Source organism: Columba livia, chromosome 9 (assembly GCF_036013475.1).
Source record: "Columba livia isolate bColLiv1 breed racing homer chromosome 9, bColLiv1.pat.W.v2, whole genome shotgun sequence".
NCBI lineage: Eukaryota > Metazoa > Chordata > Aves > Columbiformes > Columbidae > Columba > Columba livia.
Genome location: NC_088610.1, coordinates 6,569,380 through 6,584,966, shown reverse-complemented (window position 1 = coordinate 6,584,966; position 15,587 = coordinate 6,569,380). Strand labels below are relative to the sequence as shown.

The window sequence follows — 15,587 nt, the reverse complement described above, 5'->3', positions numbered from 1 at the left end:
GGGCCACAGGGAGAGCTTTAGTGAAGGAAAAGTCATTTCTAGTGGATACAGCTCCTTGGAAGTTGCATGTTACACAGACACAGACCTGTGACTCAAGCATCCAAAAGCATTGTACCACTGAAACAGCCTCAGCCCAGCCCTTGTGTGCTGCAGGACAGACACCACCAACATAAATAAAAGCTCAGCCTTTCCAACCCAAGACACAGAGCAGTGCTATGCCAGCTGCAAACTGTTTCCAACCTAACCAAATGTCAGCATTTTACAAGACCGGGCAGTTTCAAACCAGGCAGCATGTGATGACAGTGCATTGGCCTTTCCAATAACTTGGGGGCACTTCTCTGCAGAAGCAGCATGGGGCAGTGCAGGAACAAGGCAGGTAGAAAGCAGAAGCACGCAGCACTTGGTGCTTACGCTCCTCTGCAGAGGAAAGGCTGGCAGATACTTCTGAGTGTCCTGTCAAGGCTGAAAGGTGCTGTCAGTAACCTGAGAGAGCTCACTGGGAACAGCGCAGGCACAACAGATGTGGCACGCTGCACCAAGCAGGGGATGATGGCCACATGTTCTGAAGTGAACGTGCTGGCCCAGGTGACTACCCTTGCCACACCTCCAAAAGCCTGGCTGCTGCAGTGAGGGGGAGCTCAACATGCTGGGCTGATGGCTCAGTTTTCTGAACTGGGGAAAAAAAAAATAAAGAAAGAGGGTTTGCTGTGAAAAGGAAGGTGATAAGAACATGTTTGGACATTGCACTGTTTTGTAGGGCACGATGTGCCCTGGTCCAACCTCCTCCAAGCATTCCCCCCATTTCACCACCTCTCTTCCAGTAACCTATGTAAGACCCCCATAGGTGTCTCTCCTGCTTGGACTCTCACATGTCTGCAGCCTACCCCAATAGTCACATCTGAGGGAGACTCCTGTTTAGCCAAAGTGATGAGCAATTACAACCCATCTTAGGATCAGCCTTTCTTCTTCTAGCATGTAACTGGAGCAGTTCTACAAATCAACAAGTTGCACTATTTTTCTGGGCAGCTCATCTCCAAAATAGAAGGCCTGGAGTGACATCAGCTCTCCCCCTTTCCACAGTCAATGACATACAGGGTGCACCTTTATGCACACTCACATAGATGCACAAAGCAAACACCATGACCTTAAAAGTAAATACTGGAGCCAAGACCATGTTTCTATACTCTCCTACTCAATTTGCAGAACAGGAGAGTGAAGGTTATGGGGCAGCAAGTCTGATACAAGCAGCTGTCAGACTGACAGCGCTCGTGGATGTAGGAAAGTGAAAGCATCTAGGTGGGAGTGCACAGCCAAATTAGGGGTCAAAGGGTTAAGAGAAGAGAGCCCATTATTCATCACTACCACTGTGTTCCAGGCATAAGAAACATTTGGAGCTAATTAGAGGGAGAGCAGAACAATGCACTAGAGAAAGCAACAATGCCCTGGTTCAACCCGGCAGATGAGCTCTGTGCTCAAAGCAAATTGGTCTAAAATGAGTATTGCTACATCTCAAAACCAGAAAGGTGTGACCTACTTCTCTGACCCTGGCATCAGCTGGCAGGAAGAGAATTGACAGAATGATTCTTCGTTCCCATCATGTGGAGACTGAGCATATTCAGTTCCATTTCAGAAATAAAAGCCAGCAGCATTTCCAGATGATTTGGGGTAACTAATAACACAGAACAGCACTCATTAACTAAGCTGGCTTGTATTATAAAGAATTCCAAGCCAACAACTAAATGGACTTGATATAAACACCCATGACAGTGTCTATGTGACTTAGGAGCCTCAACTAACAGCCTTAATATTTTCAAATGCAACGTATATTCAGCTTTTAAATTATTTTAGTGGGCTTTTGTTAAGACTTTTGCTCTTGAATGGCAGTTATTTTCAAAACTGAGACTACAGTACCTGAATGCTAAGCTCTATGCAAGATCCAGGAAGCACTTGGGACCCTCTCAGATGAACACTCCCAGGGAATCAGAAATAATTAGCTGTAGTTCTGGAAGTTATTTTCTAAAGCCACTTAGAAATTGCAGTGTCAAACCAGCTTGATTTTATTGTGAGCAGATTATTTGGGTGTTGTCTTTTAGTGAAGCCACTCTCAGACATTCAGCTTCCTGATCATAGGGTTTCTGCTCTGAGGGAGAAATGAATACTTCAAGTTTTGTTGTCTGGTAAAGGAGGGAAAATGTTGAAGGCTCAAAAGAAAATCATCTATTAGTGGACTTGGGGCTACAATTAGGTACCTTCAGGTACCCTGATTCCCTGGTGTTTGTCAACAAACAAATCTTGAAAACTCCTGAGTCCCAGAGTGTTCCAGTGAAAACTGCATGGGTGCTGCCTATATTAGGTAGCCACGAGACAGACAACTTCAAAAACTGCTGTCTACAGGTGGAAGTTAAGGCATCAACATTTAACAAATGACAACTACTCTTTATAAGAAATGCCCACCAAACATTTTCAAATCTTATACAAATCATCACTTCAGCTGAACTTGCTTGAAAGCCACTTCGACATATCTTCACAACATGCAACAAAGAGCAAGACCTGGAGGATGGTGGTAAGCTGTCCCAGGGAAGGGAAAATAATCACATGAGCCAGACTGACAGCCTCAGCGACTCAGCTATAATACAATTCACTTAAGAAAGAACAGGTCACATTTCGTCTATGTCACCCTCCTTTGCTAGATGGGCTATTTAAAAAGTAAAGCAAATATGCATGATCGCCAGGACAGACAAGTGCTAACTTGAGTATCATTGCTGAAAGGAGGTATTATCTCCAATGATCCAGGAAGAATGTAGATGGGCTTGACAGCATCAGAGGATCACAGCACCATTCCCTACCCACAAGGGACCTGCACTTACTGTTGTTTCTAGTTGGCACTTAGCCTCTCATTAGGCTAAGCAACCTGCAGTACATGCTGTATAATTACACTGCCATGGCACTACGCACCCAGCCATTACAAGATAATTTCACTGTAGTTACCAGGATGCTAAAGGCTTCAGTGTATGGATGGTAGTGCCAGGGCTGCCACTTACCAGACCAAATGCCACTATGATAATGTAGAGTTGCTGCCTAAAGAATTGTATCCTTATAAAAGCTAGCATCCCCCACCCCAAGAAGAGTAAGAAATGAAAGCAGGAGGCAAAAGTCAATGGCAGGGATAAAATGCCAAGCAAGAGAGAAGAAAGCTAGTCCTTGTGTTTCGGGAACTCCACAGATGTGAATTCCCAACTTTCTGCCAGAAACTCTTTGCATCTCAGAGTCTATCTGGTACAACGTTATAGACCCTGGGGAGCAGACATTTGAAGAGATACCTATATTGAGGATACTGTACCGACAAAGGAGGTGGAAAAAGTCTGTTGACAGTGTAACTTCTTGTTGTTAAACAACCAAATCAGCTATTGCAGGAATCTGAGTATATTTTCTCTGCTGTCCACAACAACTGGGTAATAGCAATGTTTTTGAGTACAGATTCCCTTGTGCCCATACCAGCTTAAATCTGGCTTCAGAAAAAGAGCTTCTTCATCCCTGCTTTGTCTGGTCTGCTCCAGCCATAAATTCTTGGGAGAGAGGACTGGCTGAGGCTCAGGGAGTGTGCAAACATGACCCAGCACTAGGAAATGATGCAGTTCAGGCATCTTGCAGCAAGACCACGTAAAAGGCAGAATTGGCACCTTCAACCTGGCATTTAGCAACAAGAAGGTATTTTAGTGACATCTGGAAAGAAAGGTCTCCGGCATGTAGTAGTGGCTGTCTGCTGGGTTGGAAGATTTTAATATTGTTTTAGTAAGACCAGTCTCTACAAGTGAGAAAAGCATGTACCAATTTCCTCTACTGTATTCTGCCTTCAGCTGCTCCACTAAGAACAGTTGATGCATCTTGTGTGAACTGCCACTTCCTGCAAAGGCAGAAAGTGATTTTAGGTTATGGACTTGGTCTGAGCATCAATCAGCTGTGAAAGGGGTTGGCCCTTAGTTCAGATCCAGCATTGGAGAAGAGTGGAAAGCATTCACTGCCACAACACTGTCACGGAAATGGATGCCTTGCTGTAATTCTAACCTAAGGTATCTTGTCCTTTCAACAGTCTTTTCAGGCACGTTGAATAACAACAGCATGAGAGTGAGACAGTGGCTGGTTCTAGCAGTGGTGCTGGCTCCTCCAGCAGCTATCCATTCTCTCACCTTCCAGCCACATTAACCTTCACTAACTCGCTATCAGGTAGAGACTTATTTTCTGTTCCTTTTTATCATGACAACTAGAAACATAACAAGTTTTTCAGAAAGTATCAAGAGGGGAAGCAGTATTTAAGACTTGGAAAAAAGGCCTTCTCTCAAAAGAAGACATTTCATGGGCAATGACTTGGGCTGATATACAGCCATTTAGCACAAAGTGGCTTTCCAGAGCACCTAAACCTGATCCTGACAGCATCTACTTCTGCACTTCTCAAATTGCTTTGGGAGACCTGAGAACTGTCAGGAATGGCAATAGACGTTATTCTTGTCTCCACTAAATCTAGGGTGCCACCTGCAAAGATTCTTAAGTACAGAACGTTTACACTCCCAGACAGGAGCAATGTGCCACCTATTAGACTGAAGAGTTGTCATTTGCCAGCTGATATAAATTTCTTAACTAGAAATAGGCACTGCAGAAAAGCACCAAGTTCCAGCAAAAAGAAGAACTCTGGCATCAACCCTTATTGTTTCCTTTAAAGAAACTGCTAGCGGAGACCTTTAAAGTGAAATCAGTAATGATTCAAGTTCCCATATTCCCTTGCCAGTTCTCAGCAAATCACAGATTTACTGACGTTGATGTGTCTGTTACTATTATTATCTTGTCTAAATAAATAAAACAGTAATAACTTCAAAAATGTATCCAGAACTTGTGATCAGTAGGTCTCCAAGTACTTTTCAAAAAGGGCAGTGTAATTATCTCATTTTTATGCGTGATTATTTGTATTTTAATAGTAGAATAATTAAGGAACAGAGAGAGGAATTAACTTGCTCAGCTGGCCAATGAAATACCAAGGAACAGAGCCAGATATCCTGAATCCCCATCAAATACCCTCCAGATAATGCTCTTGCTAATATAATCAATTAGAAACATATCACCCATCTTCAAAGAATTTCACAAACACTGAACAGACATCAGTGTTAAACCACACTGTGCATCTCGGTATCCCATTGCACCACCTGCTTTGATCATCTTTGCTCTGTGCCTATAATTCATGTAGTTAATAATTCCCATTCTAAGAGGACTGAGATAACTGACTTATCCAGCAATCACTTCAGAAAGAATATCATTGGAAATAGGTTTGAATTCTAAATATACACCTAACTCTGGATGAGCTAGACCAAATACCATCTCCATGTGAAGTGGTGCTAGCACCAAGGGCAGCATAAACCAGCTGCTTGGGCATTTGTCCTGCATCCATGCAACTCATATGCACCCCTGTGCCCCATATGTCTCCCAGCCTTCCCATGCTTTCTTTCTAACAACCAATCACCCACACCACAGCCAGAGCCCATATGTACCTTCATGACATCTCAGTCAAAATCCAGAAGCCTGAGAAGTTTTCTCTGTACTCCGGACAACATGGACTTTCTACGGCTTGGTCAAACACTCCTGTCTAAAATAAGGGCATGCTGCAAAAGCATAGTAAAATAAACCTGACAATAAAAGACCACAGCTAAAATATAACTACTTCTGCTTAATTTCCTGATCATCAGATCAGTGTCAAATGTGTAGCCTTCATAGAAAGCCATTCACATTAGCTTGCTTTACATCTTGTACTCTGTAGTAACTGAGTCAAAATGGCAACAAGGCAACTGTGACATCCTCACCATCTGTCACAGGACTACTCGTCACAAGGGAAGGCCTGCTAGGTCTGAGCATCAAAAATAAAATGGTCTTAGTCACCAAAAACAAAATGTTGAAAGCTACCAAAAGTGATCTCAAAGGTCTTGAGCTGTTATAACAGAACTCGATGTGAAAGCACAGGGAGCCTTGTGGGTTACTACCATCATCTGTTGTTTTATAGAAGCTTCTAGCACGTTTAAGTGGATTCCTTGTTGGACACATGTTACTTCAGCAGCTTTCTTGAAACTACATCAAATTAGAAGCAGTGTTATACAAAGAAGAAAAAAAAATGGCTGATTCTGTATGAAGCATTAGTATCAATAGCTGACACAAAAAACAGAGATGGAGGGGAAAAGTGTGGAGCTACTGGTAGTCTCTCCCAAGCTATTAGAAGGTGTGAGAGTTGTGTGAAGACCCCAGACCTCACATATTCCACTGCTCTGAAAGCCCACAAACTTTAACACGAGTAGCTTTTCATGTCAACAGCAAAATGCAAACCCAAGAGCATTTCACATGGTTTCAGCCTCCCTAATATTCCTCTTGCACAGCTCTGATTTGACTGTATTGATCATCTTTGCTCAGAGGAGATAAAGCTGCTTTCCACAGAGAAATGCAGAACAAAAGAATTAGACAGAAAGGACCGTAATTAACAAAACCAAATATCTAATAGCAAGTAGGATTCAGCTCTGCAAGTTACTGTCTTTACCTTTAGCCCGCAAAGCATCTCAGATCTGCCTCCCAGCATTGGATTCAAAGCCAGTAAATAAGGGTTTTATCATATAATCATTACACTTGGGGTTTTAACCATCTGAATATTAACCTCTAAAATGAAGGCTCAGTTATGAATGTGCTTATATGTTTGATTTCATACATTCATGTGATTTGACTGATAGAGGTGGAATATTATGTGGCTGAAACCTTCAGATTAGTTTTTGGGAGTATGTAGCAAGCTGGAATTGGCAAGATCCAAATCTGAGCACAGGGAACTTGCCTATCAGAACATTGCTGCTCACAGCACTGCGCAGGCTACAGTACAGCAACAAAGAGTCCTTAATTAGACAGTAATGATCCCATGGTCTTAGCTCCATTCCTCTATACATCACATATTCTTTACAGATTAGTGGCTTTCAATGTTGCCTTTTTGCTTCCAGAAAGCCTCTCTGCCCATCCCTTAGGCTGGTACAGAAACTAAGGACACAGCCTTGAAAGGTGTCAAGCAACTTCTGCCTCAGTGAAGGCAGCAGGAGTTTAAAATGCTTAGAATTGAGCCCTTGCAATAAATGATTGACACAATGAATGGCAGTGATTGACCAAGCACACCCTAATACCATCCTTGTACAATCCCATATTACATTTACCACCATCAAAGAAGGTGTTGCAGCTGGTCACTGTAAGGTAATTTCAGTCGCCTCACCTCTGCTCTGATTCCTAAGCATTAGGGAATAAACCACCAATATAGCAAATTAGAAAGCAACATACGTTAGGAATTTGCTGCAACTCCAGCCCTCAGTGACTAGCACAGCTTCAAGTGTAAACAAACAAAAGCTGCAATTCGCGCCAACTGTTTACTCTGTTTTTAAGTCAGGGTTAGCTTTGCCAGTACAAATTATGCTTCCCTTTGTCTTCAAGAAAGCTGGCCACAGACTAGAGGAATTGAGACAAATTTTTTTGTATTAAATAGGCTGTCTGATTAGATAGATCCTTTTACACCAGCTTTTTCTTCTCCATTAATGACCAGGGATTTTACAGTATTTATTATATCCCTTGTCTTCCACCATTACTCAAATATAGACTTAGCCTGTATTCTTACTTGAAGCTGGGGGAAGAGAGATTCAGCTGCTGGTGCAAAATCACAGCATGAATGTCAGTGAATGAGATCAAACTACTGGGCAATTCTTCACCCTGTTAATGTAAGTCATGAAACTCCCATTCAAATCCGGGGTCATTAAAGCAGAGTGTTTATCGTTTTCTTGGCTGTACACAAGTTGAGTATCCCAGATGAGTTTCCATCTCCCAAGCAATTCCCAGCATCAATGGACTAGTGAATGGTGAAAATAAACTGTTAATGGTTTTCCTTACCCTGGCAATGAAGAACTTCTTCATGGGATGTTGCTTTGCACAAGGGCTTGCACAGAGAGTGGGTTTGGATTCACATGCAAGGGCATGGGACTCCCAGTCAAGTGAGAATCTGAAGCTTTTCCATGACCATCTTGGTCATGTTTCTCTTCCAGTTGCCCCATCTGGAACTCTTGCTTGTTTTTACCATCTAACATTTCAACAGCCTAAAAACAAGTAAAACAACCCCTTTAAACAAGCAAAATGTTTGATCAGATCTTTTATATAAATGAAATGCTAGTGTATGCCAGGCATCTGAACTTGGTAAAAATAAATGAGTGCTTCAAACCCACTATTGTTCTCAAGGTCCCTGACCTTCAAAACATCATTCTATTCTATTTGTAAACAACATAGACATGACAGAACATGTGAACACCACTTCACCCTTTGGAAGCAGCATCTATCCCAAGACCTCAGAGTGTTCTGCAAATATTAGCTAAGACTCTCATGCCTCTAAAGAACTCCTACTCTTCTGCAAATATTAGCTGAATCTCACCCCACGCCACTCAGTTCGTAGAAGGTTAGTGCTATTCTCCAAGTTAAGAAAGGTTGAATGCTCTGGTGAAGGTTATTCAAGAGTTGTGTAAAAGGCTCAGGCAACAGGAATTCAAGTTTCTAAGACTTTCATGTATGCCTGAACTTTTGGAAACTTTTCCAGAGTATCATCCAAACCGCTTTTGGTAACTCTAATAACACCAGACTCAAATCTAAACCAATCCAGGTTTAATTTATACAAGAGAAAGTAACCAAGAAAGCTAAAACACTAGGTAAACCCCTCAGCTCCTCTCCCCCACAACTTTTTAAGTGCCATAGTCATTTAGCCTTTTGTGCATAACCAGGTAAACCAAGGAACAGGAGGCCTGAACTTGAGCTTAGCAAGGAACAAAAAGTAGCACGGGGCCTGAGAGCAATACACCACACAGCTTAAGTGAGCGGTGATGAATGTCAGTTGAACTCACTCAGGTTTCAAGCAAATACCAGTTTAGCAAAGGTGCACTGGTACAGCTGGACCGGTTGCTAGCTGCCAAAGATAATAGCATGGTCAATTCCATGTGGTAAACAGCCTAAACTTCCTAGGAGGACTCATTGGAGGCAATTCATTTCCAAGGCACAGAAAACGTGCTTGGCTTTCGCTAATGCCTCTCTTTTGCATATTTTGTAAAACTAGCCATGGATATTTATTTAATGGAAGTTTTCAACACATCTTGTCAAAGGGCATCACTCCAAGCTCTGGATGAAACTGCAGTCTACATTGATTTTGATTCCCTCTGAGCTATGCCTCCATCAGAGGGTAGGGACACCTTCTCTCTGTGTAGCTTTGGGTCACTCAGACTTCCCAAACAGCCCATCTACTTCATGATTATCACAAGAAGTAAGTCTCACAAAGCTGGAGACCCACAGCATGCATGTTACAGAGTTGAAATACAAAGTAAATTTTCCAAATATGCTTTTCTTGCCTGTAAATCACAGTCCGTTTCTATTAAGGAATCAGCTAAGAAGAATATCTTCTTAAAGGAGTAATACTACTCCACAGCTATAAAATCATACCCAGTATAAGATGACAAATACAATACCCAATCTGTAATTATAGACGATGTGTTAGAGTTCCTCCCCCAAATCCCCTGAATTTTCTAATTTTTGTGCAGTCTTCAGTCTGCATCGAACCTAAACTGAAAGACCTGAGTGATGTTGACACTGGAGAAGGCAACGATGTGAGATTAAAGTTCTCCAGATGGTTAGTTTATTGTTAGATAGAAGGAGCCAGTCCACATGGGTGTTGGCTTTTGGCCTTTTTACAAGGTATTGTTGACTTTTGTGACCATTACACAACAATGATAATGAGCATCCCCAGAGCTTTCCAAGCACTGCAGGAGCAAAAAGAGAAGGCCAGCAAACAACTTCATGACAGCCTACAGGTATTACCTATTTCCCTCAGTAGGATGGAAGCGTACTTAAAGCCACAGGTAAAATGCAGAGCAAAAAGTAAGAGGTAGGAGCCTGAGCCAGCCAGCCAAATCCAGAAGGAAAAGAAAACCTTAATCAATAACTTGGGGTTGGGTGGGAAGGTCCAATGCAAGTGGAGTGATGGATTGTTTCCTTGAATGTCTTTGGCTCAAGACTGGGTATTTTCTGGAGGTAAAACAGAGGTCCCAGCTTTTGGTTGAAGGGTAACCATACAGATTTTGGTGGCACAACTTATGGAGTTAATCAGACTAGAACAGCCAGTCTCAGTTTTTGATACAGCAGAAGTGGGGAAGAAAAAAAAAAAAATAAGAGGTCTGAAACCCACTTTCCCACTTATTCTATGACTCAAATTGCTAGAAGAAAGAAAGAGTTCTTCAATCAATAGAAGTGATTTTTCAATCAGCAGAACTGATGCACAAGCCAAAAGGGCTGAGAAACACTCCTGCTCTTCATAAGAAGCCTGCAGGACTGTCCTCAGAATGGCAGCCAGATTCCGTCTCCCAAGAGGTCTACTGGAGGTCGTGCTCTCTGACCGGTAGCATGCTCACTTCCCAGGCACTTTGACCTTGCCTCTTGGCTATTACGTGTCCTGCTCCCATCCCCTCACCACCTCTCTCCTGAAGCTGGGTTTGCAGTTAAACACAACGCAACCCTGAATATGGTTACCAGTTTTCATAATTTCTGGAGGCTTGAAATGCTTCTGAGGCAATACAGTGGGGCAGGATCCCATGATCCTACAGTTTCCTTTTCTCCAGAAATAAATTATAAAAGCTGTTAAAATGGAAAGTCTTAATATCCTTGCACTGCCCTGCTGCAGATGGTGCAGAGAGGTGCTCAGCTGGAGCTGTCCTAGCAAAAGGCATATGCAGAAGGACAGACAACATGGTTGCTGTATCGCTCCCCCTTCATCGCACAGAGCCCCAAAGGCTCCTCATGTGACTCCCTGAGCTGAAACTGTATCTGTGGGCTCCAAACTCCCTTGGCAAGTCCCTTACCCTCCCATTCACACAGGTTACAAACAGCACTGCCAAGAGGCCACAGTAGCACAGGCAGGTTCCCATTCTGCAGGATACCATACAAATGTGAGCTAAGACACTCCCTGCCCTGAAACACTTTACGTTTAAGCAGAAAAGAAAACCAAATGATAACAAAATAAAGGGATAGCCTTAACGAGCACACACAGTTAATTCAAGAACCTGAGCTTTTGTTGCAGAGCAATGCAAGGTTTACTACTGATGCTGCTGTTGATATTTCTAACAGACCAGCGGAGGCACAACACACCTGGTGTGGCTGGTACTTCCCACAGGCTCTGCAAACATCCGGCGAGCACTTGGAACTCAGCAACCTTGTCTTTGATGTTGGATGTCAGGATGAACAGAGGATGAATCTATCTTCGAAGCGATGTCTTCATCCCTATCAACTTATGCCGCACAACAGACTTCTTTTGAAGTCTGTGCAGCTACATACCATTCTCATTTTTGCTTTCCTGCTGCCCCAGCCAACTGTCCATGAGGAGGTCACATCCCCTCTAACAACTTCTTTGCTTTGCAGCTTGCTTCTGCTCATTTCAAAGGAGCTGCCAGTGTTATGTTCCTTTCATAGAACCCCAGGCAATTTCTAACCTCAAAATTAAGCAAAACAAAGACCTTTGAATGTTTTCCAATTAACCTGAGATTGACACTAACATTTGTCTTTCGATCTTCCCACTATTTGAACAATTAGATTTTTCCTGCATGCCCCAGTTGCCTGGCCTTTTGCAGCATCAAAGATCTAAGCAATTCCTTTCTCAAAGATCACTCTGGTTTTAAAAACAGAGGCCCTTTTCTGCTAAGTTCACTTCTACGTTGCTCTTCTAGGTTGTGTCATTTAGCAGCCGAGATCAGAGAAGCCTTGCAGCAGCACAAATCCAGGGAAGATATCAAAGAAGAGACAGCATGGCAGGTTTCTCATATACTAGCATTGGGGGTGAGTTAACACTGCTGAAAGCCTTCAGGGTTGCATTCTGCTCCTAGTCTCACAGCATAAATATCCAGAGAAATGCCTTGCTGTCATGACAGAGGGTTAGTTCTAAATGTCCAGAGCCAGCAGAGAGCATAATTGCAATGCCATAAAAAATGTCAACATTTGTAATTCATGTAAGAGGCTGGAGGTAGCAGGCACTGTCCCAGTCTGGTGCTTGCAGGAGCACAGTGGCCTTTGAGAGCTTGCAGGCACCATGGCCCATTAGCCAAACTTCATTTGGGCTGGTGGTGATGCTGCAACACGCAAACCCTCTCAGTCAGCTAAAAGAGCAGTTCTGCCAGTAAAGTCGCAGGAGGTTTCTGCGCACCCTGGAGCAAAGGGCAGAGGAGGCTCCCAACACATAGTGAAATAGCAGCACTCCCTGCAGATACACAGACCACACAGCACCAAGGGAATGGTCAGCACATTAGAGACAATGTTTTTATACCTTTTATCACCCACTGTTGCTTAGGTAAGGCACATCTAAAAGCTATTGGGCAGATTGCCAGTGTGTCCCAACTGCCGAGGTGGGGAGTTTCCAAGCACTTTCTGTCCATTAGCTTGCAAACGTCCCTTTAAAGAAGGTAAAATATTGTCACCCACACTTTATAGATAGGAAAAGTGAGGCACAGAGTGCCAAGTACCCCAGTTCTCCCTCCTTTATAAAACATAAACAACAATAATCCTTCCCCCAGTTACTGGAGCCAAAAGGCTATTTCAGAAAAAGCGAAGCTGCCTTTTGCCTGGAAACAAGTAGCCAAGAGTAGCTGCAGGTAGAAGCCTGAAGCTTCCTGCAGTGCCTGACACGGTTTTTCTCTGAGATCGTTTCCTCCAGCACATCTCTGGGGTCCTTGTTTGTACTCAGGAAAACATGCTGTGCTCTGTATGCTCAAGGAGTTCACCTTCAATAAATAATCCAAACAAAGGGAGCCAGTGCTGGCACAGTTGCACGGGTTGCTGCAGGGAGAGTTTGCAGCAAAGTCAAACTCACGTTTGCTGGTGGCTGCTGCCACTTGCTGGGAAGGAATCCAGCCCCCAAAGGGGAACACTTAGGGATATCAAGAGCAATTTCACCCCCATTAGTTAATATCAAATATAAAGGACACTTTCCAGCACATAGCAGGCATTGTCTCCTTCAAAGACAGTTAAGAAAGATCTAGGTTTTAGGATCCTTAAATGATAAAACAGGAGTCTACCATAGATGCTCCACCTGGCCTTTTGCTAAACAACAGCCTACCTCCTCCAGACTCTCCTCTGCAAAGCCTTATGTTTCTCTACCTGGAAAAACCCAGGAATAAAAGAAGTTTCCTCTCTTCCATGAGTCAAATATGCCAGCGACAGCAAAGCATATAACAGAAGTTATAATTGCCTAGAAGAGACAAAAGAAATTCTCCCTTAAGGTCTCCACCACCACTGTGCTCCTACTACAGTTTCCAAATGCCAGAATTTCTGACAAAACCTGGATCAGAAAACAACTTCACTGCTAAATAAGTGCTAGCAGAAATAGGAAAACAGTCCTGCACACCGTCAGACTCCCTGAAAGACTGAGCATGCCAGCAAAGGCAGCACAGACTCTCAGAGCAGTAAATAACCAAGTAGGCAGAGCAAACAAACATTTGAAATTCCATATGGCAGAAAACCTCTCTTTGGAAGGAGGGGGTGAAAACAGTTTTGTCAGAAAGGAGGAAGTTTTCTCCCCTTCCCTTTTCCCCACTTCCCCAGCCCTTCCTTCTCTTGTTTACTTTGTTTCCCTGTTTCTAACCAAGTAAAAGAAAATCTAGTATTTGTGGAACTGGGCTCTTTCTGTTTAACTCCAGCTGTGCCCACAGCCCACATACTGGCTTGGTAAAATTTGCCCAGTCTGACAGAGTGGTTTCTCAAGCTTGAAATAAAACCATAGTGACTTTTACACTACTAAAATGACTGGCCCTTGGTGGGACTAGCAATTATCTATGAATTCCAAAGAAAAAGCTTGTTGCATGGCACAGCACCATGTCTGAGGATGCAGGGGATTTCTGAGCTTTTTGCTCTAGCTCTTCAGTCTCTTTTGAAATATGGCAGCAAGGGGAGCTCCACAGCAAAAAAAACCCACCTAAAAATAAAAAATAAAAATAAAAAAAATCCACAGAAAACAGCTCAAAGGATTTTTACCTGTCACAGGTGTGGGGTTGGAGGGACCTCACTGTTAGTCTCAGGACAAGGAAGAAGCAGCATCCAAATTCAAAGAAAAGCTCCTGCCAGGAACACCAGCCATTAGGTTTCTTGAGGGAGGTGTGCTCTGCTGTGGTCCCCAGCACAGGGTAGCCGTACCACTTTCTTGATGGGGAATACCTGCATGCATAGACCCAGAGATGAAGAAGGCGGCAGTTGGTTTCCTTATGTTCGATATGGGAGGGGTGGCTGCTTTGGGATCTAACACCCAGCTCTTGTCAGAGAGGGTCTAGGGCCTGCAATTTTGTTATCTAGTATCAGAAAGTCCCCTTGTGCAGGGACCATAGGAGCAGATGCTGACCACAGCCAGGCAGCATGAAAACAAACCTCAGCACAGAAAGGCAGGACACCATGAAATAAGAGTCCTTGGGAAAGGAAATACAGAGAAACCAAAGCTGAAATCTTGGTGCTTCTAGGAGATGTAGAGAGGCATAACTGAACAGGATGAGACATGGCCAGCATAGGGTTGCACAAGGGCAGGCTGAGGGTCTGAGCAGGGCCAGCAGCCTGGGCCAGCTGGGGAAGGAGCAGCAACACCTCTCTGCAACCAAGGGCTGCTTCCAGGCCGGCAAGCAAAACCTGTCAGTGCCAGCCACGCTGCTGCTTTCTATTCGTCTGCTCTCTGAGGTCTGGCAGACAGACTCGCCCTTCGATGTCCTCCTGGTCAGCGCCCAGTATAACACCAAGGGCTTCTCAGTCCTGCTTGAAGGGAGAGAACAAACCTTTGCCCAGGAGAGCAGGGATGAGGCAGACAAGCCTGCCTTGCTTTCATGTGTTTTCAGACTGAACATTTTGGAAGCAGTTTGCCTCGGACTGAGTCTCTGTCTGGGATTAATTCAGCTCAAATTTGTAGTCACCGCAGGCAGCAGGGAAGCTGCAATAGCTATTAGAGAACAAGCCAAAGAAGTAAAAGCATGCAGGGACAAAAGAGTAGCCCTTGCCTTTACCTAAAAACAGAAAGGAGGCACCAAGATCCAAATTAAAAAGCAACTACTAGTCACCAGAACTAGCAAGTCACTGCGGGCTGGCCAGCAGCAGGACAGCCGCCCCAGCCACAGCCTGTCTGCCAGCAAACGGCTCTGGCACCGCAAGCGCGGCACACCCTGCTCCGGCACTCAAGCCCCAGCCGAGCAGCCCAGAGCCGACTGGTAAGGCCAGCAGAGCTGCGAGCAGCCGTGAACTGTGGGGATGGAGAGAAGCGGCCAGTTTGCCTCCTCCTGCAGTCATTGCCGGTGAGTGCTTCTGAGATGTTGGTGTTGGTCTTTCTTTGGCTGGTGGACTTGAATGGCCAAGAAACGCAGAAAGAACAAACTGCAAAAAGAAATGAAGCCATTGCATGGTGGAGACAGGAAAAAAAATGCAATGAGACAGTTCAGCACCCAGCAATATCACCCAAGACGACTGACAGCCTTTCTACCCTTGCACACACAGAC

At 44.0% G+C, this 15,587-nt stretch overlaps 1 long non-coding RNA gene across 1 annotated transcript in view; it reads right to left on the bottom strand.

The window, feature by feature from the left end:
- LOC110355258 (uncharacterized) overlaps positions 1-15,587 on the bottom strand; it is a 100,288-nt gene that overhangs the window by 51,375 nt on the left and 33,326 nt on the right. Inside the window, exon 6 of the long non-coding RNA XR_010474615.1 lies at positions 14,095-14,274. This is a non-coding gene — a long non-coding RNA (uncharacterized LOC110355258). The remainder of the gene's footprint in view (positions 1-14,094; positions 14,275-15,587) is intronic.